The sequence below is a fragment of the Stegodyphus dumicola genome, chromosome 1 (assembly GCF_044657685.1).
Source record: "Stegodyphus dumicola isolate Sdum_Otavi_A_Nest chromosome 1, ASM4465768v1".
In the NCBI taxonomy this organism is placed as follows: Eukaryota; Metazoa; Arthropoda; class Arachnida; order Araneae; family Eresidae; genus Stegodyphus; species Stegodyphus dumicola.
Window position 1 is genome coordinate 65,871,886 of NC_140768.1, and position 25,676 is coordinate 65,897,561.

At 29.8% G+C, this 25,676-nt stretch overlaps 1 protein-coding gene across 3 annotated transcripts in view; it reads right to left on the minus strand.

Moving 5' to 3' along the window:
• Positions 1 to 25,676, minus strand: part of LOC118189235 (excitatory amino acid transporter-like) — a 172,925-nt gene that overhangs the window by 77,668 nt on the left and 69,581 nt on the right. Inside the window, exon 1 of one of the 3 annotated variants that reach the window (XM_035359810.2) lies at positions 17,265 to 17,437. The exons of the other annotated variants lie outside the window; for them this stretch is intronic. The gene's annotated coding sequence lies outside the window, so the exon portion shown is untranslated. Of the gene's footprint in view, positions 1 to 17,264; positions 17,438 to 25,676 lie in introns of those variants that run through there. 3 annotated transcript variants of the gene reach the window in all.

The following is a 25,676-nucleotide window of genomic DNA, read 5'->3' on the forward strand; positions in this document are numbered from 1 at the left end:
TACAAGGTTGTTCTTGCGATTTTGATTGATGACAATTTAGTATATTTACTCGTATTTATTTAATTTTTTTCGACGAAAAAATAAAAATAAGTATGTTTGTATGCAAATAACTATAAACTTCTTTACTTGTTAATACAGCTTGTGATGCTGTTTCTCTTCTGATATAATTTATAGACTTAGAAAGAATCTGCTAAAAATTATCTTCGTTGTGAAATGTAGACGCTCATCAAGTAATCAGGTTCTTTTTTTAATTAAGTTTCAGTTACGAGAAAAAGCTGTTCACATTTTCCCAAATAATGCGATTATTCTTAGAGCAAATATTCGTAATTTAGCGTATTCATTTTCTGAGAAATACGAATAAAAGTTAATGAAATCTAGGTCTTTAAATCTCTGAATAAGATTTATATTACACTGTAAACTAATTAGCTCCATTTACAGATTTTGCAAATTTTGCAACATATTTGGTCGAATACCCTTGAATTTCGGTCGATAATTGGCACTGGAATGAATTTTTCTTGTACTCAAATAATAAGGCGAAACTGAAAATTCTGCTTTATGGAGAACCTGCTATTAAAGAGCTAAAACGAGTTTCATAATATATTTATTTTGACAGACCCAAAAATAGAAGTACATGATTTGCAACAGTACTGAAGGAAATAAAGTGCATGCTCATTTTTTTTTCAAATATTTTGCTTAAGCACATACACAGAAAGAACGGGTGTAAACAAACTTTTCGGCTCATTAGATCAAAGAACGATGGAAATTTTACAATGTATCCCTTATTTAATCTGCCTTTCCAAGAAGAAAAGCCATATTCAATATTGGATTACCATATCCAAGAATTATATGATTTATATATTTAAACATAAAAGAATATTTAATTTCAGTATTTAATTTTTATAACTCACTAAAAGATATACATAATATTTTAATAATTAAAAGATATACATAATATTTTAATAATTAAATATCGATCTGCTTTCTATTAAGCAGAATTAAAATTTTTAACACGCAGTTTTCATTCTCAAAGTACCGCGTGTGGAGACATTAGGATTTTTCCTGCTGAGGGACGTGAAAAATGAGCAATGCCCTCGCCGGGACTCGAACCTCTCGAATAAGCGCCAAGTGTTCTGACCATTACACCACGAAGGCATGCTTACAAGTCGGAAGAAAAACATTATACGCGTTCTTAATATAAACTGCAGCTATTATCAGTTACAACTTTTATCTCTAGCATCAGTAAAAAAAAGTAATTGCGTTTCTCATTGTAAGGACTGAATAATAACTTAAAATGACCTTTTCATGGAATGTTAATGCTACGTGACACTGAAATGCTCAGATTCGTCTTGCATCTATTTTTAATAGAGATGAGTTTCCAGTTTTTTTCGATACAATTATCTCTCCTTCTTTTTATTCTGTCTTCATACTTTTTCTCTACGCAGTTCTTAAAAGAACTGATAAAAACCCGTTGTGATCAGTAGCTATGATGATAGGAAAAAATAGTTGTTCATCTTATTATGCAACTGAATTATGAAAAGGTTCAGTTTCGTAAAAATCCATGGCACGATTCCATTTAAAGACCGAGATGATATCACGTGATATCATCTTATATACGTGACCCAAACGTAACAGAAGAATGACCAGCAATGATCCTATTATTAAGTTACTTCGAAACCGAATCCAAACGCAATGGTAGTAAAGTTTATGAATATGTATTAGAGGGTAAATAGCCAAGTCCCTGCTTCAGGGATAGATTTGATGGCGTATCAACTTCAAGGAAATGCAGTAGATATTTTTAATACGATGTTTATTAACTTTTATGGGATTATATCTTAACATGCGATTTAAATAAATTTTTTCCTCATTTCCTTTTCCCTCTGATAATTTGGAATATTATTTCGGAAAGAAAAATCCAGATGCTGACATAATTGTTACAATATTGTGACATACATCCATAAGTTTCAATTATACTTGTATGTAAGTTATAATGTACTTAAGTGTCTGCATATTTGAGGGTAACATGTTCAGAAAGTATGGTAAAAATGAGTGAATAGAAGTGATTTTCTTATAGTATGCATAAATGTGTTAATGATTGTTGCCAAATTACATACAGGAAGACAATGCCAGCAGTAAATAAACTGCACCTGTATTCTAGACGTTTGCATTTTTAACTTTCTTATCTCACGCATACAAATCCGAAATTCTGTCGTTTTACTTTAAAAGATAGCAAAGCAGCAAAAATGTGCGATATTTGTAGTACAAATTATAAACACTTTAAAGAGATAAATGAAGAATAAAAGTCATACCTTTCCACCAAAAGCACTGCAAAAGTTGTTAAACATCAGCCACTTGGCGCCCAGTAATTATTATACGCATGCGTTAAAATTTTATCAAATGATTTTTCTTAGTTTTCAACACTCGCTTCTATGATTAAGACACAGAAAATTGTGGATATTGAATGCTAAGACATGATTGCAGTCATTTTCTATAGAAGTCCAAAACCATGAGCTACATAAAATGGGAATGAAGCCTTCGCGTTTGATTCCGATGTAATCGACAACGTATATTCGGTTATCGCATTCGAAAACTTTTATGACTGTCATTAGGTTTTGATATTGTATGTTGAGAAGTAAATATTTACAATTTTATTGACTTTTCATGACAAGATTTTTCTAAAATACGTAAAATTTTAAAATTAAAATTTTTGTTCTTAATCACGTAAATTAAGGACAGAAACTAAATTAAAACATTTTTATTTCATATTTTAAGTTTTTCTTTAAAAATGAAACACTGGACCATTGCCTTGAACTTTTTTATTAGAAAGTAATATTGTTTAGCAAGGCCGCGCATCGAAAGCTAGTACTAACTTCCATACCTGTTGTATGACCGCCACATTTAGAGCTCATGAAGTCACTCGTTTATGAGAATTCTGATAGTACTGTGTATAACCATATACTTAATTATTAAGTTAAAAAATTTTATTGTATTATTTTGGTTTTATCTCTATAATTTATTAAAATCAAGTCTTTAGGTTCCTTTCTTTACTATCATGTTTTTAAATACATCTTGGTTTAAAAATGTAAACTTACATTTTCTATAACACTTAATAAACTGAAACCATGAAAACAAAACTTACGGCAAGATGAAATCTCAGAAAATATTTTTTACCGAGGAGTTTCAAGATTCCCAAGATAGGAATAAGATAGTTTTGTAAGCAACGCGTGTACATTTACATTAAAATGAACTATCGATAAATAAAGGAATTTCTACAGAAGCAACTGCAGAAAGGGGTTATTGCAGCGTGAGTACTTCTGGAAAAATTATGTAACTGAGAAGAATACGTATTTTGCATAAAATTACCTATCTTCTTTTCTTCTTCGCTGTGTTGCCAAAATATTCCTATAAATTAACGTAAACAAGTTACTAAAATTCCTCTTTTCGAGGAGCTTGTGGAAAAGAAAAATTCTTTGAAACTTGTTAATTTTTATTACCGTGGTTATGATGCTCAAAATAAATTTGTAAATAGATTACACAAATATCGTACTTAAGAAAGAGCAAGTGGAGTTTAGAGCCATAAATTATTTTAATAGCTTCAAATTCTTTTTCCTTTAATTTTATTATATATTGATAAATATATAAAAAATATTTCGTACAATATTCGCATGCGATACATTATGAAAACGAAAGCGCAGTTGCATTTATGAAGAACAGTACATTAAACGTTATTCTGCAAAAATGTTGATTTTCACTCCTTATTGGTGAAAATCAACATTTATAGACATACAACATGTTATATTCCAGTGGTCTTCAAATTGTACTCCAGGCTGTCAGATCCCGGGATTCCACAACTCAAAATAAAATTCAGAAAGGTAATTTTAAAGCACTCATGCTAGGTACCAGTGTTTATTAACTAAAAATTATAAATAAAATTTAGTTATGTCTGAAAATTAATCAGAAGCTTTGTGTGTGTGTGTGGGGGGGGGGAAGTACCGACATCTATAACGCTGGGTCACTAGTGACATGAGTGCGAGAGTAGCTCCATTTGTTTTTATTCTTAGTCGATGTGTAAGCAAAAATGTTTCTCTCACACCTATAAACATTTTAATGCCTATTGAAACAATGTATTTAAGTGAAAAATCTTTCTTAACGTATGTAGCAACAAAAACAAAATATAGAAACAAATTAAATGCATAATATGAAAAAATGAGGCAGCAGATAACATCAACAGAGTTTTGACAGTTTGTGAAAAACAATGCAAGCACATCTTTATCACTATATATAATGTAAGGGTAGGTAACACCTGCAGCATGAGTGGCTAATGAATAAATTACATTAACTTTATCTTAAATTTTAAATGTACAATGCCTTTCTTCAAATGTCTTCACAAAAGTACCTATAACACACTGATCTAATTTAAGTATTATTTTAAGGTATATTTTTCTAAGGATGGTTTGGGTTACTCGAAAAAACATTATAGTTCTAAGGGTTCCTTGAGTAGACAAAGTTTGAAGACTACAGCTTATATGCAAACAGTTGGAACAACATACCTTTATCTATTAGCGTAAAAGATTGTATTATCTTAAACATTTAAGTGAATATTTGGTCTTCAGCGTTATATAAAGTGCAATAATGCTTTATATAATAATTAAGTATTAAGTTATATAATAATTAAGTATTCTTTAATGATAACAATTTTCGTTCTTCAAGTGAAAAAAAAAACATCAAGCATTTAAATAGTCTATTAATTAACTACAGCAATTGAAGCGCATATTTGTCGAAGGTCAGAGTTTTACTGACTCCAGTTTTCGGTTTTTTTTCCTCTTTAATGCAAGGCCTGATTTATACAAGGATGTGCCCACTTTCAAGTTGTCCTCCCGATTTTTCTAAAATACGTAAAATTTTAAAATTAAAATTTTTGTTCTTAATCACGTAAATTAAGGACAGAAACTAAATTAAAACTTTTTTATTTCATATTTTAAGTTTTTCTTTAAAAATGAAACACTGGACCATTGCCTTGAACTTTTTTATTAGAAAGTAATATTGTTTAGCAAGGCCGCGCATCGAAAGCTAGTACTAACTTCCATACCTGTTGTATGACCGCCACATTTAGAGCTCATGAAGTCACTCGTTTATGAGAATTCTGATAGTACTGTGTATAACCATATACTTAATTATTAAGTTAAAAAATTTTATTGTATTATTTTGGTTTTATCTCTATAATTTATTAAAATCAAGTCTTTAGGTTCCTTTCTTTACTATCATGTTTTTAAATACATCTTGGTTTAAAAATGTAAACTTACATTTTCTATAACACTTAATAAACTGAAACCATGAAAACAAAACTTACGGCAAGATGAAATACAAATTTTGCTTAAATATCTTTAAGGAAAAATATTTTATTAGTTTATGACATAAATTGCTTTATATAATTAATGGTATTTATTACATAGAAAGCAGTTAAAGGAGAAGAGACCTGCTTAAGACGTTTCGCCCCAGGACTCCACGTCTGTAAATCGAGTCCTTCTCAAAGTAGTTTTTGTTTTGCTTTTCTATTTTTGGCTAAGTTAAATATAAAATTTAGAAACAAAAAGGGTTTCATTTTGATAGCACATTTTTAATATTTTGTACTTTTATTCACAAATATTAAAAAATTATTTGATTTCAGAAACAAAATTAAAATAGGATTTAAAACATTTTCTGCCAATATATTACATTGAAATCTTTAATAACAAAAAATAAGAAAAGCATAAAAAATGTGCAGCTACAAAAAGAATAATTCAGAAGAATTTGTAGTAAATAAAACAAAAAGAGAAAGCAATAGCATAATTATAAGGTATTTTTCTCGCCTTCTTAGCGAGCCTTCGTGGCGTAGTGGTCTGCACGCTCAGCGCGTAATTGACAGGTCCGCGGTTACTAGTTGGATAAACATTTTAATTAAAAAATATTTTGAAAAATAGAGTTATAAGGTATTTCTCCCACCTTCCTAGCGTGCCTTCGTGGTGTAGTGGTTCTGCACGCTGGGCCGGTATTCCAGAGGTCCGTGGTTCAGTTCCCGGCGAAGGCGTTGCTAATTTTTCATCTTGTCTGCTTCTAAAAATTACCTAATGTGTCTACAGTGGCGCCCAAACTAAAAGGATGTTGGATGATGATTCTCCTCACCCAGGAGTTGACGATTGGGTTCGCTAAAATCCCCAGTCGCCCTTTAAAAGGGGGAGTATATAAGATATTTCTCCCGCTTTCTTAGCGAGCTTTCGTGGTGTAGTGGTCTGCACGCTCAGCGCGCAACTGAAAGGTCCGCGGTTCGATTCCCGGCGAAGGCGTTGCTAATTTTTCATCTTGCCTGCTTCTAAAAAATACCTAATGTCTCTAGATAATGATGAATAAAAACACACAAATTCTATTTCACAAGGGCTTCAAAAATGTTTTTAATACCCAGAAAAATTTTAAATAGTATTAACGTGTATTTAAAATTATTAAATATTCAAATGCTTATTCGCAGAGTAAATTACTTTCATGTACTGATGCAAATGCTCTAAATTTCTATCTATAGTTATAAAAACACAGTTTCAAGAAATAAACTGGCTATTTTTATATGAGTTTGAAACTGAATTATTAGTACGTTTACTAGATCAGAATTATTCTTTTACAACAGAAACTGGTTTACTTATAAGTAATATATATAAAATCTACAAAACGAGGTTATTAAAATTCCATAGCGTGCTTTTTGCATGCGCAATAGCCTGATTTAGTTTAACGTTTCATCTGTCTTCCATATAAAAACAAATTTGATTTTTAAAAAGCTGAGCTATATTTTCACTTCAGTAAATTTTATATCCTTTAAAAGTGTCTCGTACTTTTAGAACGAAAACGTTTTTAAAGGGATTTCCTTTCGGCTTCGTTAGTTCACTACAGTTTGAATAATTAAAAACTCTATAAAAATTAAAATAAATAACATGTAAATGAATATTTTTATCTTAATAATTTCTAATTAAAAATGAATATCAAAATATGTTTAATGTAATGAAACATACATTTATGAAATTATAGTTTTATATTTTGTATAAATGCACGCATTTTATATTTATACTATTAGTTCTTTTTATGAAAATGCAATTAGACAATATACATTTATGTAGCAATGCTTTTACATTTTATATAGTATGAAGATAAATAAAAAATACACTGAAACATAACCTTAAAGCAAAGTAAGATAAAGATGAATGCTTTCAATCCTACTATGTTTAAACACCAGATTTTGCAAGACATAACTTAGTTTTCAGACAACAACTGTGTATCAAGAGCTTCAATTTGAGGAACTTAACATTTCGTCTATTTTGAGTTTAAGGTACATACTAAACTGAACGTTAAAAAAAGTGTAAAGCTCAAGCACATTACGCAAAAAAAATTTCCGTGGGCAGGAAGCAACCTACCAGCGTTCAAAAAAAAAAAAAAGGAAAGACCAGAATAGAATGACATAAAACAAAAGTGTAAACTCGTTAAAATGAGGCTATACTTTTCTTGCCTACTGAAGTAATAAAACACATTGATGCACTGTAAATAAACGCAAGTAATTTATCGACTAAAGTAAAGTTTTCAGAGATTTCCGTACTCATCAGCATCATTAATATGACCGTGCTTAAAAAATGATAATTTAGGAGAAATTAGTAGCATCGCAATGTTTAAAGTATGATTCCAGAGTTAATAAATTAAAGGTACAATTTCTGTCCATGCTATCTGGCTCTTTTAAACAGTATTTGCTTTATATGAGACATAAACAATATGATCTATAAAGCTAAGTTTTTTATCCATAACCGCTTCTAAATACAGGCAGACGCTATGCAATTTGCTGTTAAATAACCTTTTCATCTTTCTTAACAGAGAGTTAATCAGAAAATATTAAATTTACTGTAATAATATCCATAAAATTGATCCCGTTTAACAAGAAATACTTTTATTTGAGACATATTTTCAGAGATCATCTTGCCAGAAAACTTGTAAGGATTTCTTCATTTATATCTATTATGATATAATATGTTTTTTGAGGGGTAATTCATTGTTCAAACTAAGAAATACTTTCTATTTGCATCTGGAAAATTTTAGTGTCTAGAAAAACTTTTAACAGGTTTTAAAAATAAATACTTATCATCAATCTCATTGTAAACAAAGATAAGAAATGCTGCTATTGTGCTTTTATTAGTCCAAAGGGGCTTTGTCTCTGAAGGACTATTATTTTCCGTTTTGCGATTTAGCATTGGTTCACTAGAAATGTCGGATTCATTTTTCAAACTGTTGCCACAAAGTATTATCGCCCTGTATTATATATAAAGAAATTAAATAATGAAAAATCTGCATAACTGTATATATATTTCTCGCATTGTGATAAAACAATGGTACACAGAGCCATCGAATTTTGAATGACGTAATCCTACTGCGAATATGGGCATGTGGAAGTCCAAATTTGAAATTTGGAATTTGTTTTATTACCAATTTCATATTTTGTGAAACTTTAATGAATTTTTGATTAACAAACTCAAGAATTTCAAAGCAAGCAATGGCAACGTTGTACAGAAAAAACATTTTTATCTCCAACTCGTGAGACTCTGTATCGAAAATTCTAAAGATATGCTCAATTTAAAACTATTTTGCGATATTGCTCTTGAACTGAATTTTATGGTTTAAGAGCGAAGAGCGTGATATTTAATAAATAAAAGCAACAGACAAAATGTTAAAAAAAACACCCCTTTGGATATAATTTAAAATCTGAAACCTTTCAGATTTTCTTTTCTTTTTTCAGCATTTTTTTTTTCATTATTTAGTAATGTTGATATTATTTAGTCACAGCCAATAAATTATTCATACCAATGATTATACACATTTTACACAATCCTCTAACAATAATTCTAAGTGACAGCTTTATAAAATTATCGAATGCTGAAAAAATGGAAATTTGAATAATATAGAAATATCTGAACTGCATTTATTTATAAATTGAATTTTCGCGTGATTACTGGACCGTCCTTCTAATTTTTTTGGCGGGGTAAAAAAAGAGTTTTTCTAGTTGTTTGTTTGACTCAATATACTACATTTTACATTGAGCACAAAATACCGGTATCGAAATTTATTTATTAATTTCTAGCTAGAGCTATACCGTTTTAAATTTGAAAATATCACTCATAAAATGCTGTAAAGATAACGATGTACGAGTTAGGTTCCCACTAGTAAATTCAATTTCTAAAATAAATAAATTTTCTACTACTTTTACAATACGCGTTTTTATGACTGTATTTGCAAATATTTTATGAAAATATACGACACTGAAAATTGCGTATGTTAAATTTCTCAATATTGGTAATAATATTTTCTTTTTTAACGTCGTTAAAAGTAATGATATGCATTCTTCGTACATTCATTGAGATATTTTTCATTGCTACATTTCATTGTTTAGTGAGAAAAAATGCATAACTTTCTTCATTTATGAGATGAAATGAAAATAAACAGTTCAATTTTTCTTTTCAGCTCATTTTCCTATAAACAATCAATTTCACATAATGTAGATTGCGGCCGAGCGGTAAAATCGCTGAACACTGGTAGTTCGGTCCGAGGTTCGAATCCCGCGAACGGGCTACCTGCATGGCGTTTTAGTGGATTTCCTCATGTGTAACGTGTATACGAGCCAGTTTCCCTTAGAAAGTCCTCCACGAAGGCATCCCTCCTCTTAGGCAGATAGCCCTCGAGGCTTTGCCATAATCACACACACACACACATAATGTAGATTTATTCTAGAATTTCAATTTTAATTTCAGATTCCATTTAAATTTTAATTTGAGATTCCACTTCAGTTTTAAATTTAAGATAGCATACTTTTTTAGAAAGTTGCTTTACTGTTTTTTTCTTTTATACTGATTATAAAATAGAACTGACATTACTAATATATAAAAATAAGGTATTTCATGGCAAGAAAGTAATAGTATATCTTTATAGGTAATGAGAATTTTCAAAGATATTTCTAACATTTTTAGAACTGAAGAAGTATTATTATTGGAAATTTAAAGATAGTAGCATCTTTCACGTCTGTATATTAAACAGAGAAAAATTATAATGTTTTAGATACTGTGTACATTATGCATAATCTGCGTTATGTGAAATTGATTGATTATAGAAAAATGTGCTGGGGGAAAAGTGAACAGTTTATTTTCGCTTCATCTCATTACATCTACTTTTTGGAAACTTGAAGAGTAATTCCGATCCCTCTGGTATTTAAAAATTTTATTAACTTTGAGAAAATATAGATACAAGTGTAATTAATTCTTTACCTAGAACTGCATATTATTTTACTTTTGTTAGAATACCGAAACACTAATTATTTTAATTAAAATAAATATTTTACTTCAGTTTCCACAAAAACATATTTAAATTTTTCCCATGATATATAATATCAAGGCCCGTGAACTTTTAGCTTTATATTTGTTTGTTTGAAAATTTAAGTTAATTAATTTCATATAGTAAAGTAATTAAAATAAAGTCATAAAACATATATTCTCGTTTGCTGTTAATAATTTAATGGAAAAGATCTTGCAACATTATTTATTTTAATGCACTTGAAAATATTTCAGATTTTCATGTTTTAACTTAATAAAATCTTAAATCATTTATTCAGCGTCACACATTGTATTAAAAGATTGCTTTACAATTAAAACAATTTATGTAATTTAAATTGCTATGCTAAAATTTCATACAGCTTTAAATTAAAAGTAGATAAATTAGAGCTGCTCTGGGTTATTCGTAAGAATATCAAGCAAACGTACGCGAATCGTAGAAATATGAATAAAAACCGGTGTAGAATTGTGATTACAGAACAGGGAGGAGCACATTTCAGTCTAAAAACTGTATTTAATTCTGTATGATAATTTGGTTATTTCCTATTTCTTTGAAAGCTTGGTCATTTAGCATTTTTCAATATAATCATAGGATATCGCAATACATTTCTTTGGTTGCTTAGCTGCTAGTAATGCTCGCGAAATTGTTTTCCTCTAAGTCATCAAGTTATTTTAGCTGCAGACTGCTCTAGTGATAAATTTCATGTCCTCGTTACTTTTTTTTCGGCTATAGATGTTTTAGTCATGAAGAAAGTCTAGAGATCAGTTGATATCAAACAGAAGAAACTGAATAAAATTGATTTGCGAGATTTCCATCGACAAGATCATTTTGGACACAAGTGCTATCAGCATGCATCAACCAAGGGTGCATCAACCTTCTAGAAAGAAAATATACCAACCTTTAAGAATAGCGATAGTCAACCTGGTCCATACTGCCCACTAGTGTGCGATTTAATCATTAATGGTGGGCTGTAGAGGCTTTTGTCCATCCGACGATGAAATTCCGTTCTCCCGCGTGCAGCTCTCTCTCTCCTGTTTCCACATATTTGCAAGGGGGTGCCACTTCTCTGCAACTGCAGCGCGAAAAATTGGGATTATCACATCACAAAGCATGAGGCTAGGAGAAATTTTCTCGAGAAACCAATTTCTCCTTTTCTTACCATTGAAAAGTGCCTAGCCGAAATTGTTTATCTGGAACCGATGTCCCGGGATATAAATTTTCTTTCTTTTATATGTATAAGCAAAATGTAAGTAAATGTAAAAAAAAAAAATCTGAAAGGTTTCAGATTTTAAATTACGTCCTAAAGACTTTTTTAACGTTTTGTGTGTTACCTTTATTTATTAAATATCATGTTCTTCGCACTTAAACCATAAAATTCAATTCAACAGTAATACCGAAAAATAATTTTTAAATGAGCATATCTTTAAGATTTCCGATACAATCTCGCCCGCTGGAGATAAAAAATGTTTTCTTCTTTTCCTACAGTTTTGCTATTCCTCTCTTTGAAATCGTTGAGTTTGTTACTCAAAAATTCGTTAAGATTTACAAAATATGAAATCGATAATAAGACAAATTTCAAATTTGATCTTCCACACGCCCATATTCGTAGGAGTATTACGCCATTCAAAATTCGATGGCTCTATGTTACTGTGTTTTGTCAGAATGCGAGAAATATACATACATTTATGCAGATTTTTCATTATTTAATTTCTTCAAATATAATGCACGACTCTAACATTTTGTGGCAACAGTTTGAAAAGTGATTCGCCGTTTATAGTGATTCGACGCAAAATCGCAAAACGAAAACAATAGTTCTTCAGGATCAAAGCCCCTTTGGACTAATTAATTTAACTGTAAGTATTTTTACTAAGGCTGAACTCAAAAAATTACTTTCCCCTTAAACTAAATTTAAATTGCTGCGAAATCAGAGGACCATAAATAAATTTTACTTCCTACAAAGTGGGAGGTGGGTATAAAAAGGTTGACTACCCCTGGTCTAGAAGAAATATATCGGCGTTGTAGCCAGTTATGTTCAAATGTAAAGTTGACCCTTGAATTAGGCTGTTTTTAGTTACAGGGGTTTGATCATACACGAATAATGTTATAGTAAAATATTGGGCTTGATGAAATAAAAGATATTATTCCTGCAACGTAATTATTCCAGTGCACTTTACTGCATTTCTAAATGCGTTTTTGACAAAATTAGCTGTCACTTTAGTTGTTAAAAACTGAAATATATTTTTAACATTAAAATAAAGAAATCTGAAAAACTACAGATTTTAGCCCTGAAATTTTGATCCGCAATCTTTGTGGTTTTCTTCTTTTATTCCAACGTAAAAGTTGCGTACTACATCTATGACAAATGAAATTAAAAAAAAAAAAGGGAGGGAACAATTTTCTTTCTTTTCAAGAAAATACAACTATTATTATGGAAGACATGAATAACAACGTTTCTGTGTCGACCCCTAATAATTTGCTTTCCTTGAATTCCTTGTAAATTATCCACCACTTGTTTCAGTCCAGGCGTGTCTCACACATCATCCTTGATTTGATTCGGAGCACGTTCGGTTTGTCCTTGAATCGTCTAAACTTCATAAAGCAAGTCTATGCTATTCCAGACTTGTTACAGCATACCATCGAGATAGCTTTTCTACTTCTGGACACATAGAATTATTAGCCGTTAAAACAGAAATTCTAGTTCAGTTCAGATAGCCAACATATAAAATGATTCAAAATCATACTAATTTTTGTCATAAATTTTTATAACCTGCGCCAGTTATACTTCTCTGGGACACTTCAGAAAGTTATGTAACAACTTCATCATGGGTCATTAACTACAGACCTAGGTCATTAATTTTTGTTTCTTTCCTTACTTTTTTTTTTCATTGTCTGTATCCTCAATCACACCAGACTTCATTAAACTGAGAAATAAGCATAAATATTCATTCACTAAATGCTCAGAAACGAAGAATAAAAGTTTACTACGATTAATGTTTCTGTACAGGTGAATAGGAAAAACGATCCACTCTTGTAATATGAGAATGTAAAATATGTTAAAAGCCTTAAAATTTAGAAAGATTTAAGTTTTGATGTTATTTAAAATGGAAGCTATGTACTTAAACCCGCAGTTACATTTCAAGGCTTTCGTAATTTAAAAGTATCATGACTCTTACGCAGAAATGCTAAACCTGATTTTTTGTTTCCTAATATCTAATAGATATTCGAGAAAATTCAATTCCCTATTAAGTGAATGGCCAATAAAGCTAAACTAAACTATTGCTTGGACTGGTTTTGTCTTCTTTGCGCACATTAACACAAAACATAATTCAGAACAGGTAAAATATCAGAGAATTTTCGGATAAAAATAATTCTTTAGGAATAATTCTAATGTTAAATTTTAACTAAATTTAATCTAATGCTGTCTAATAAATTAATTTAATTAAATAATACAGTCACATGGACTGCAAGTTAATTTTTATCGCTTTAAAAGTTTCTGAGTCAACAAAGTTTAAAATGTTTCCTTTATATTAAATATAACAATTGTTTAAAATTAAAGACAGCAAAGAATTGACTCATTGCTTAGTATTTCCTAAATCACAAATTCTATCTTTGTTGATATTACTTCTAATACCTAAAACATAATTAAAAACACACCTTTGGAAAAACATAAAGGATCTATTAGAATTTTCATGTATACAAATAACACACACACAAAAAAGGAGGGGAAATAAATAACTGTTTCTGCAAACAGAAAAAAAGGGAAAAAAACTAAACAGCTGTTTTAACTACGAGTAACAGAAGTAAAAAATCTGATGTGTACACCACATAACTTCCTTGTACGGAATATTAAATTATAGGCATTTTTTCTTGCTTTTCATTTAAACTTATTGGCTTGAATTAAATCTACTTCGCCGACAGCGCATAAACCACAATAGAATAAATGCATTCTTTAAAATTCACTCTAGCTTTTGTTTACCATAGCGACACTTTGGCGATAGATTCACTTAACAGTATTATATTTCGTTCATATTATAACTCATAATGCACAAAATTTATATCATTTAAAGAATAGAATTATCTAATCGTTGCCACATGTTCTATTCAAATACTAAAATAAAGCTAGAATGATGAATAAAAGAAATTAAGGAAACAAAGCAAAAAAGAAACAGTTTTTCACAGACGATTGAGTATTTCGCATTCAATTAATTCAGTTCTCACTTCGCGAGAAGGCAAAAATACATAAAAACTCAAAAGGGATTCAAAATATCTATTCAAAATATACTAATTATTAAAAATTAAATTATTAAAAATTAATTAAATCTTAAACACTTATTTCCTCGAAAAAATTCTAGAAAGGATTAGGCATGATTTAATTCGCAATACTAAATGAAGGCGTTATCTTTGTTGTTGCGAAGCTACGTTTCTCCAGATTGGCAACAAATAATCCACTACTCTACTGTTTCAAATGTAAACAAGCAATGGCCGCCATCAAAAAAATTATTAGGCTTAGCGGCACTTAAGCAATTTAAATTGTTGATAATTCTAAAAATATTGGATACAGATTTACTAAAAGCATAAAAACCTTAACCGGAAGATAATAACAACATAATTCAATCATTTTAAAGAAAAATTGTACAATTTACAAACATATAAGAGTAAAGAAACTGAGATCACCGAGAAGGGTAACAGAGTGGATATATATAAAAATATATTTATATACGTTTGGTGCGGCCGATTGCAACCAAAATACGAGGTGCACATCTACATTTTATAGTAGTCCTATATACGAAATTTCAACGTTCTGAGGCTATTAGTTTTTGAGTTATGCGAGATACGTATGTACGTATGTACGCACGTACGTACATACGTTCGTACAGACGCCACGAAAAATTCTCTTCAGAATTAATTTTAAAGCAATTTTATAATTTTTTTGGAGGAAACGAGTCTTTTATTCTGTTCTTACGTACAGATATCACGCAAAAACGTCGTTAAATTGCATTCGATAGCGGTCAAAATGGATATTTTCGTTGAAATATGCTGTCTGAAACTTTTCGCGATTACAATACTTCCTTTTTACTTCGTACAAGGAAGTAAAAAACGATAAGGATATATTTCTTCCAGTATTCAATGAAACATTCTAAACGTCGCACTAAAACCATATTAGAAGAATTAATATGTTTTCCAAGCTAGCATACCATTCTACCGAATCCTTAATGAAACGCTATTACTATTTTATTATTTATTCCCCAAATTCAGTTAAAATTAGAATTATGCACTTTTTCATTTTTCATCATTTCGTAATTAAAGAAAAATGCAGTTATTATGATGAAAATATTCTATGTCGTTTTTCAGGCTACATTTAGCTCACATGTAGTCTTTCATAAACTGGTTTATTTGATATTATCATCATGAGTCTGCTTCATAAAGTATCATTAAATAATTACCTTCAAGTAATCACTATTTTGAATTAATTTTTTTTTTCTTACCAGAAAATCAAAGAAATAGTTAAAGAATCTACTTACAAACGATATATTATATACTGGGCATTACATTTTAAAACCTTTCTATCTAACTACTAATAGAAATACACAAGTTATTACTTAAAATCTGAAAAATAATTTTAAATAATTTGTGACCAATGTTCTGAACTGGAGAAATTCACGGGTATGCCATTAACTGAAAAAAAAAGTAATAGATATTGACAAAAATTTAAATAATAAAAAGAAAATCTGAAATGTTTCAGATTTTAAATTACGTCCAAAAGGGCATTTTTTTTTACATTTTGTGTGTTACATTTATTTATTAATATTACGCTCTTCGCAATTAAACCATAAAATTCAGTTCAACAGCAATATCGCAAAACAGTTTTAAAATGAGCATTTCCTTTAGAATTTCCGATACAGAGACTCACGCGCTGGAGATAAAAATGTTAAAAATGTTTTTCCGTGCAACGTTGCCATTGCTCGCTTTGAAATCCTTGAGTTTCTTAATCAAAAATTCGTTAAAGTTTTGCAGAAACGTAACAGCCGCGTGGCCGGTGGAAATCGATAATAAAACAAATTCCAAATTTGGTCTTCCACATATCCATATTCGTAGGAGGATTACGTCATTCAAAATTCGATGGCTCTATGTACCGTTCTTTTATCACAATGCGAGAAACATACATACATTTATGCAGAATTTTCATTATTTAATTTATTTAAATATAACACAGGGCGATAATACTTTGTGACAAAAGTTTGAAAAGTGATTCGCCGTTTGTAGTGATTCGACGCAAAATCGCAAAATGAAAACAATAGTGTTTCAGGGACAAATCCCCTTGGGACTATATATACGAGTATATATATATATTAAAAAAAATAGGTAAACAAACAAAAAAAAAAAAACAAAAAAAACCTTTTAAGGTCACTTCTTGAAACAAAACAGATCTCATTAATTAAAATTTTACAGCTTTACAACACGCCGTTGTTTTACATGGTCCAGCTTACGGATGATATATACATATTATATATTAGAAGACAAATGATAAAATAATAAAAAGCATTTACATGAATGACCAGAAACAACAATATATTCCTGGATCTCATAGGGTAATTTTGATGTTAACGTCTGATATGCTAACAACAAACACAAATGTAATTAAAGGAATGATCTCAATCTGAATTTTTTTCGTCATTCCTAATAAAAAAGGACCCTGTAATTAATTATTTACTGCAAATGTAAAATCATTTCTATAGGTAAAGGAAATAATCACATTTCATTAAAAATAATAAACATGCATTTTTATGTAATAATTGAAGAATATTTGATACAAATTACTTAATATATATATATATATATATATATATATAAAGTTAATTTCTACTTTTTGTTACATTTAAACTTACCGCTTTTTATAGTAAATGACTCATCCGGCATCAATGTTAAATAAGAAGAAAAAAATGAGTGCACTGAAATAATGTATCACCTAAGATGTAACGATGAAACCGGTAGAATGTATACCGAAAAATCATGAATTAAAACACCCGCCTTGATGATGAAGACAAACGTAACAGCCGCGTGGCCGACTACGTTATGGTAGCAACACAACAAAGCACGTGGTCGGATTTTCGGGCTGAGAATAATGCGCATGCGTTTCATTGAGTCAGGCGGTACTTTTTATGTGGATTCAGTCTATTCAGAAAAAAAGGGAGGAAGAGCTGGCAAACTCCCAAAAAAATCAGTCGTAAAATTACCTTCCTCCCGTCGTCTTATTTATTTATTTACTTTATTTTCCATTGGAGTATCGCGATGTGGAAAAATTTTCTGCACGTTTTCCATTTTTTTCGGTATTTGAGTTTTAATTTCTGTTTTGTAGTTTCGATACTGAACTTCTCTGAGTACAATATTTTATCTCAACATATTCGTAACTTTAAATGATTTTGCAATCAGATTGAGCATGCTGTACTCGATAAAGGATAATTTAGTTTAAAAAATGGTCTGCATTTTGAAATATTTTAAAAATGGCTTATATCTTATTTTAATAACTAGCTTTCCTCAACTTCCGTTTAACAGAAAGTTTTTCAAACATTAGATAATAATTTAAAACCTTTAAGAACATATTTCTGTAATATATTACCTTAAATTATCATGCATGAAAGCACATTCAGAATTTAAAAAAATCCGGATTATATGCTTTGAAAAGGATTGTAACCCCGCCTCAACAACAACAACAAAATTTCTAAAGCTGGTTAAGAATAACAAATGGGTGGCGGTCGTTTTAGAAGAAATTCATAATTTTTCTTACAGCAAAGTGTTTTAAATTAAATTAAAACTTATCCCAGCATTAACGGAATTCTAACTAAAAAGGAAAATGCCATGCTAGGCAATAGCCATTTATTTGTTAAATATTTCAAGCACAAAACCTCAGTATTTGCATGAAAATATAAAGCATCTAGTGATTTTAGTAGCAGCCATGGAAAAGAAGACTAAAATAAAATTGATTTTGAAATAATTCGATTTATATTCAAGCTTTAAGCAAAAGGTATTGGTGTCTTTAATAATTCTCATAACTTCTTACTAGACTTCTTCCCCTTTAAAGGCCTTAAGCTATCCAAAACAAAACAATTCGAATATCGCAGAATAGATATTCGAGAGTACTTACGAGAGAACTTGCACTTCAGAACTTCAGAAGAAAGTAAACTGCAAACTTTGCGAAAATGCACTGTGAACAAGCTCTATTGTGACGATGACAACAACCACAAGGAAGAAAAAAGGAAAAAGGATGATAGAAGAAAATGTAAAGAGTAACTACTTTTGTATCAAAATAAAGAAGAAATATATAATTTACAAAAATTAACAGTCACAGACAGTTATAATTATGAAAATGATAAAATCTTTATATTTCTATTAAAATTATTCCTAACGTAATTCTTCATATTTTTAAGTAAGTTCCTTTTTAAGTATTTACGGTTTATTTTTGCTTGCTACTGAAGTATCAAATATTGTTTACAGCATCAGTATCCAACTTTAAGATTAATGAACTTTCAGACAAATCTAATGCAAAAAATTGAAAATTTACTCTTATTGGAAATCATATATTCTAATCACGCAATGTTTTCTTTATCAACTTATTTCAAGGAAATCTTACGTAAATATTTGTAGGTGAGACTTTTGTTCGTAGAAGAGTATCGTATAATTTATAATATTTGTACAACTTTTTTTAATTTTGTTACATACATAGTTTTTAATGTAAGGTAATGATTTATTCTTCTTTGATAATTTGCCAGGCATTAGGAAAAAAAGTGTTTTTTCTTTACTTCTTAAACAAAAATTCTGTAGTCAAATTAAAATTTTCGTCAATATTTGCTAAATTTAAGCGATAGATTTGAAAACGAAATTTTCAGTTACGCAGATATGTTAACGATGACTGTTCCACTTTATAACATAACAAGATATTCACATTCGCCACAGTAGCCCATTAATTCTTTATGAGTTGAACCATTTATCAGCAGGTCTACACTTAATGCCGCCATCATTTCCGGGATATTTTCAATTAGAATAATTTTTTACGTCAATTTGCTGTCTAACAGCAGGTATTTTGCCTTCTTGTTGCTCTGTATTCTTTACTTTTCTACGCGATTTGAGAATATCGTAGTTTGATTTTGAAGAACTCGTAATATAATGTGCATTTCAATATTTGTGATGAAATAATAAAACAAACCTAGATTTTCAAAACGGAAAAATGGCTAGGATTGACTAAGCGGAAAAGTAATGATTCACAGGTGACGGAACTAGGACAATCTACTAGCACTAAGAATATTGAAAAGAAAAGAAAAATTGCTAATAATTGTCTAGATATTTATTAAAGTGTTGAATATAATGAAAGTTATAAAAATATAATGAAAGTTATTTATCATTTGGGTTTACTTGGAATGAAGATGAAATGGACCTCAATTTCAATGTGTTGTAAGGTATTTCTCCCGCCCTCTTAGCATGCTTTCGTGGTGTAATGGCCAGCACAATCGGCGCGTACTCGAGAGATCAAGGTTTGATTCCGGGAGAGGGCATTGCTCATGTTTCACGTCTTCCGGATTCAAACTAACCTAATATCTGTACAGCGGAGCTTGAACTAAAAAAGGTGGTGAATGAAGATTCCCCACCATTTAAGATAGCTTTTGGGTCCCCTAATCCCCAGTCGCTCTTTAAAAGAGGGGGAGTATATAAAGTATTTCTCCCGTCTTCTTAGCATGCCTTCGTGGTGTAATGGACAGCATGCTCGGCACGTATCGAGAGGTCCGAGGTTCGAGTCCCGGGGAGGGCATTGCATATTTTTATCGTTCTCCAGCTTCACAAATACCTAATAACTCTACAGCGTTGTTTACGGTGAACTGTTATCCGATCAAAGTATGAAACCATCGTCTCTTAAAAGCCATCTTGAATCTAAGCATGCCAATATAAGGATAAATCTGAATAATATTTTTAGAGGAAATTATCGAGTTTAAAATTAGTGAACAAATAATGAAATGTTTCATTACATCAAGTGAAAAAGCTCCGGAAGATAGTTACCTAGCAAGCCTAAGAAATACCAATACTGGACAGGCTCACAATATTGGAGAATTACTTTACATTACCAGCAGATAAAGATATCGCTTTAACATTATTCAAAGGAAAAGCGGCTAATGAATTTAATAATATTCCGTTACCAAATGATGCAGTAAGTCGACGAATTCATGAAATGGCAAATTCCATAAAGGTAACATTTATTCAAAAATTAATACATAATAACTATTTCTCATTGCAACTGGATGAAAATGCTGCTATAATGAACTTTGTTCAATTATTAGTTTACATAGGTTTCGAAGAAGATAAACCAATTGCCGAAGAGTATTTATTTTGAGAATCTCTTCATCATAGAGCATCTGCAAATGAAATTTTCAAAGTAATTGACAATTTTATGTCTGAGAATGATACTCCTTGGAATAAGAGCATTGCCGTATACAATGACGGAGCTCGGGCTTTAACAGAAAAATATTCCGGTGTTTTTTATCAAATAAATAAAATCGTACCTGAAACTAAATTTACTCACTGCTCCATTCGTCGTGAAGCCTTAGCCAAAATAATTCCCGAGAACCTGAAAATCGTTTTGAATCAAGCTGTGAAAATTATTGTTAATTTTGTTAAGAGCGAACTTTAAATTCAAGAATATTTACGATTTTATGCCAAGAGATGGGCAGTGAACATAAAACGCTTTTGTTATATTCCTTTTATATTTTACTTATATTTATATTTTACTTAATAAAAAATATATATTTTATACCTAAAGTGTTTATCTAGAGGCAAAATTTTACTTCCTCTTTTTGAACTCCAATCAGAAATTCAAATATTCTTCTCTGATTCAAAATTTAAATTGCAAAAATGTTTTTTTAGTGAATTATGGTTGGTGCGTTTAGCATATTAAGCTGCTATTTTTGGAAAGTTGAATGAATTAAATTCAGGAATACAAGGACAAAGTGTTAATTTGTTTACCATTAGAGATAAAATAAATGCAATGATAAAAAATCGAGCTAATAAATCAAAGAATTTGATAATAATATTTTAAGCTTTTTACCTCTTTTAGAAAGTTTTCTCACCAAACTTGAAAATAAAAGAAGAATTAGCATGCGATATTAAAATTCATTGTTTTTCATTGATAAATAATTTCGACATGTATCTTCCCAAGGATTATGAAAAAGAAAAATTGGATTAGAAATCAGTTCTGTTCAAATGTACCTGAAATTTGATCTCGCGAGAGAAAAGAACAAGTGATAGAAATTTCGAACTCTAATTAAATATTTCAAAAGTAACACACTTGTTAACATTTGGCTCAACCGAAAAAACGAATTTAAAAGCATTTCAAATAGGACTATAAAGTTTTTATCGCCATTTTGCGCAACCTATTTGTGTGAACGAGGTTTTTTTTTTTTTTTTTTTTTTTTTTTTTTTTTTTCATGATATGTTTGAAAAATAAATACAGAGTAAAATTAAAAGTGGATCCTAATTTAAGGTTAAAACTAAGTGAAATATGACCAGACATAAAAGAAACTAATCTCCCTTAAACACGTCCAAATTTCAAATTAATTTTAGAATTAAAGTTTTATAACTTAAATTTTTTATAATTAAAATGGTAACCAATTCTTAATCTAATATTATTTTATATGTGCACATTTAATACAAATAACCAATAGTTTGTGCAAATGGAAAAATATATTTTTGTAAATATTTCTATTAAAAATTTAAAAAATAGCCACTGTAAAGTGTAGTGGTAGTACAAAAGTTATTCGGTTTTTGTTTAGATGGTACGCCTTGGTGAAAAGCTTGAGAACCTCTGCTCTAAAGAATGCACATTTTTCATTTGTAGTTGAACTCGAGAGTAAAGATACTTGAGACTAAAAATATCTAGATCTTCTTTATGGCTGATTAAGGGGAAGTGATTATTTTCTCATATATATAAACCTCTCAGAGAAAGTGGTGTGGTTTAGTGCCACATTTTATAAAGCATCTATAATAATTGTACTGAGAATTACCTAGAGATGATTTCTTTTAACCTTTAGACAAATATTTCTGAGCAGATTTGAATAAAATATTAATTCTTTGATACGTAATTCTAGTTACAGATTTTCACAAAATAAGATTACAGATTTTTATGAGAAGATTTGCGACAATAATGTTAAAAGAATTTTTAAACACTAAATTTGAAGCTTTTCCCCGTACAGTAAGTTAATTTTCCTTACGCTTTAATACATTAAATACAAAACGTCTAATATCGTCTAAATCATCGTCAAATATGTAAAATATAAATAAACGAATTTACTGATTTAGATAAATTATTATTAAGAGATTTTATCAGATTTAGGGAAAAATTAGGAAACAAAATTTCATCTTTTCCAATTAATATTTTTGTTGTGGATAGGCATTATTATTTATTAATTTTATAGTTGTCCCTTATTTCAAATTTCTCAACGAATTTTACTCTTGAAAGAATTAAAAATGCGAAATTTCTTGTATTTGTTAATTCATAATAAGATTTAACTATTTTACCTTTTTTTATTTATAGGATTATAAAAGGTTTAATTCTGTGTTTACAAAAACATTCTACGCCTAGTAATGAAAGTCCTGTCATAAAGTTCTCTAAATTATTTCTCAAAAACGTTAAAAAGGTACACTGCAGAAAAAAATCGGACTTTTTTAAATAACATACCAAATGTTTTCCATATTTCGATTCTACGATCCAAATTATGCCAAAGTCCAAAGTTTTGTAAAAATCGCCCCAGTACTTTTTAAAAAATTAACTCTCAAAATTTTAGCTCCTAAATGTTAATTGAATTTGATATATTTTTATTAAATTTATCTGATTCTTTCTTTCACATTTTGAAATGTAGGTTCATTCTAAATAAAATTCTTCCATTTTAATGCTTTATTTATAAAATTCGTATTTTTAAATAATCTTTATAAATATTTCGAAAAACATTTTAAAATATAACCAATAAAAGTTTATCTTAAAGTAGATGTACTTCTAAGCATACCTGCAAAAAATTGAAATTCAAAAACTTGAAATTTTTCACCCAAATTTTCCTAAGATATACGTGAATTTACATACTGGCGCGTTTTGAAATTTGACATATTTTAATAAGCGATAATAAACGCCAAATGTGGCTTACTCACTGAACACATAATCTCAACGAACCTTTTAAATATTAATGTATGGGAATTTTGTTCCAATACCTAGAAGCTTAAGAAACGCAGGTGCTGACGCAGCTGTAGAGGAAGCAGGTTTATCATTTAATGAACGAAGGAAGAGAAGATCATGCAAAATTTGCTTTTCTGATATAAGACAGCATTCTTCAAAAGTGGGAACATAATGCGATTTACAATGAGTAATAGAGCCTGGCCATTTTAGTCATTTTAAAAATTATTTTAGGTACTTTTCCGTTATGCAACTGCACACATTTTTACTAATAATTTGTTGTGTGTTTAATTATTCTTGTTTGTGCATTATTCTTGTTTGTGCACATACACACATAGTTCCCAAATGATGCTGTTGTTGGCTCCCGACAGGTGTTTGAATTCTCTTTCACAGAAGCCAAAAAAGCATTGCAGGTGCTTAATGGAAAAGTACCTTACATTATTTACAAACTAGTTAAAAGTAAATAAATAAGTACTTAGCATTAAACATTAAATAAAGTAAATTAAAAGTCATTAGTAAAATAAATAAAAAGTACCTTACATTAACCATTCCAATATCATGAAATTTATTTTTCAGTATTATATTGTCAAATAGAAAGTGATTTTATCACTACTGAATTTAACTTTATGTCGCAAAGTGGAAATTTAAATACGTTTTCTGAAAACATTATTTTTTAAACTCGCATGCGTGATATTTATAAATTGGCTTTAGATATTAGCTTTAGCACATATAAATATAAAGGAAATCATTTAAATTAACTATAATTATGAAGATGCATTAACTAAAAATAATTTCTTCAGTATAATTGCAAGGAAAAAATGAACGTTAAATAAAGTTTTAAAAATTGAAATGACTGAAAAATAATGGTTTAGATATATATGGAAATTAATGCTTTTAATCTGACATTAATCTTCTGCAGATCGTATTAAATTTAAGTAAGACATCTTTTTCGAAATGAAGTAGTATGATTCGAGACTTGTACTAGTATTCGAGACTTGGACTGTTTTTTTAAAACTAATCTAATTTATATCATGTCTATTTAATAATTTTTTCACACATATCAAAATCATATCTAACAGTACTAAACATATTGTGAATCTAAATGCAATGTTTACTTTAAAAAGAAATCTGTAATTTATGTTAAATATTTTGTACTTTGGTGTACTAAGGTGTGCTTTAATCAATCAAATGCTTAAAACCTTCTATAAATTCTGATATACGACACCACCTCTAAACGAAGTTATGGCTTAAAACGAAATAGTCTAAAGGGAAAAAGGAGCTATTATTAATTTATGCGGAAGAAACGTTGCTGTCATTGTTTATGCTCAACAGTCTCACGAAGTCATCCCAAGCCCACGAAAATCCTCGTGGCAAGGAGTGCTAGAATACGCCTGCTGTTGGCAACACCCTTGAGCACCATTAAGGGACAGTGCGATTTAGCTCAGTTTCGCCCCCCCCCCAATTTTGATGGAGACCACCCCGAGGAGTTTTTTCCCCTTGTTAAAGAATCATATTGTCACTGTGCATTGTGCCTGCTAATGAAAACTAAAGTATTGCATGCTGTCTAGTATTAGAGACTGTAGGAATGCTCATCCCATGAAGTTAATTTGTGCAATTCTCTGGGATTTTTTTAAAGTTAAGACAGGTTGATGTGCACATGGAGAGCAGTGCCAGTTAACATTTTTAAAATATTTCTCCAGAATTTCAGTAGGAATAATTTTTTTAGCAAGTCAGTAGCAAAAAACGGAAGATTATCAAAGCTCTGAAAGAGTTTTTAAAGGAGAGTGAGTGACATGCTTGAAAATCATCATCTTTTCATGCTTAAATCTTTTATGACTTTTATACAGAAACCCTTTTTATTTCCTTGCACCGAAAAAAGAAAGTATTGTAATCGCAAAAATTTTCGTTTCTCATGTGTGAAGATATCCATTTTGACCTCTCCTGAACGTATCTGAACGATGTTTTTGCGTGATATCTGTACGCACAGACAGAATAAAGGACGTTTTTTTTCAAAAAACGGATCATGAAATGGATTTAAAATGAATTCAGAAGAGTTTTTTTTTTTGTGAAGTCTGTACGTATGTGCGTCCTCGTA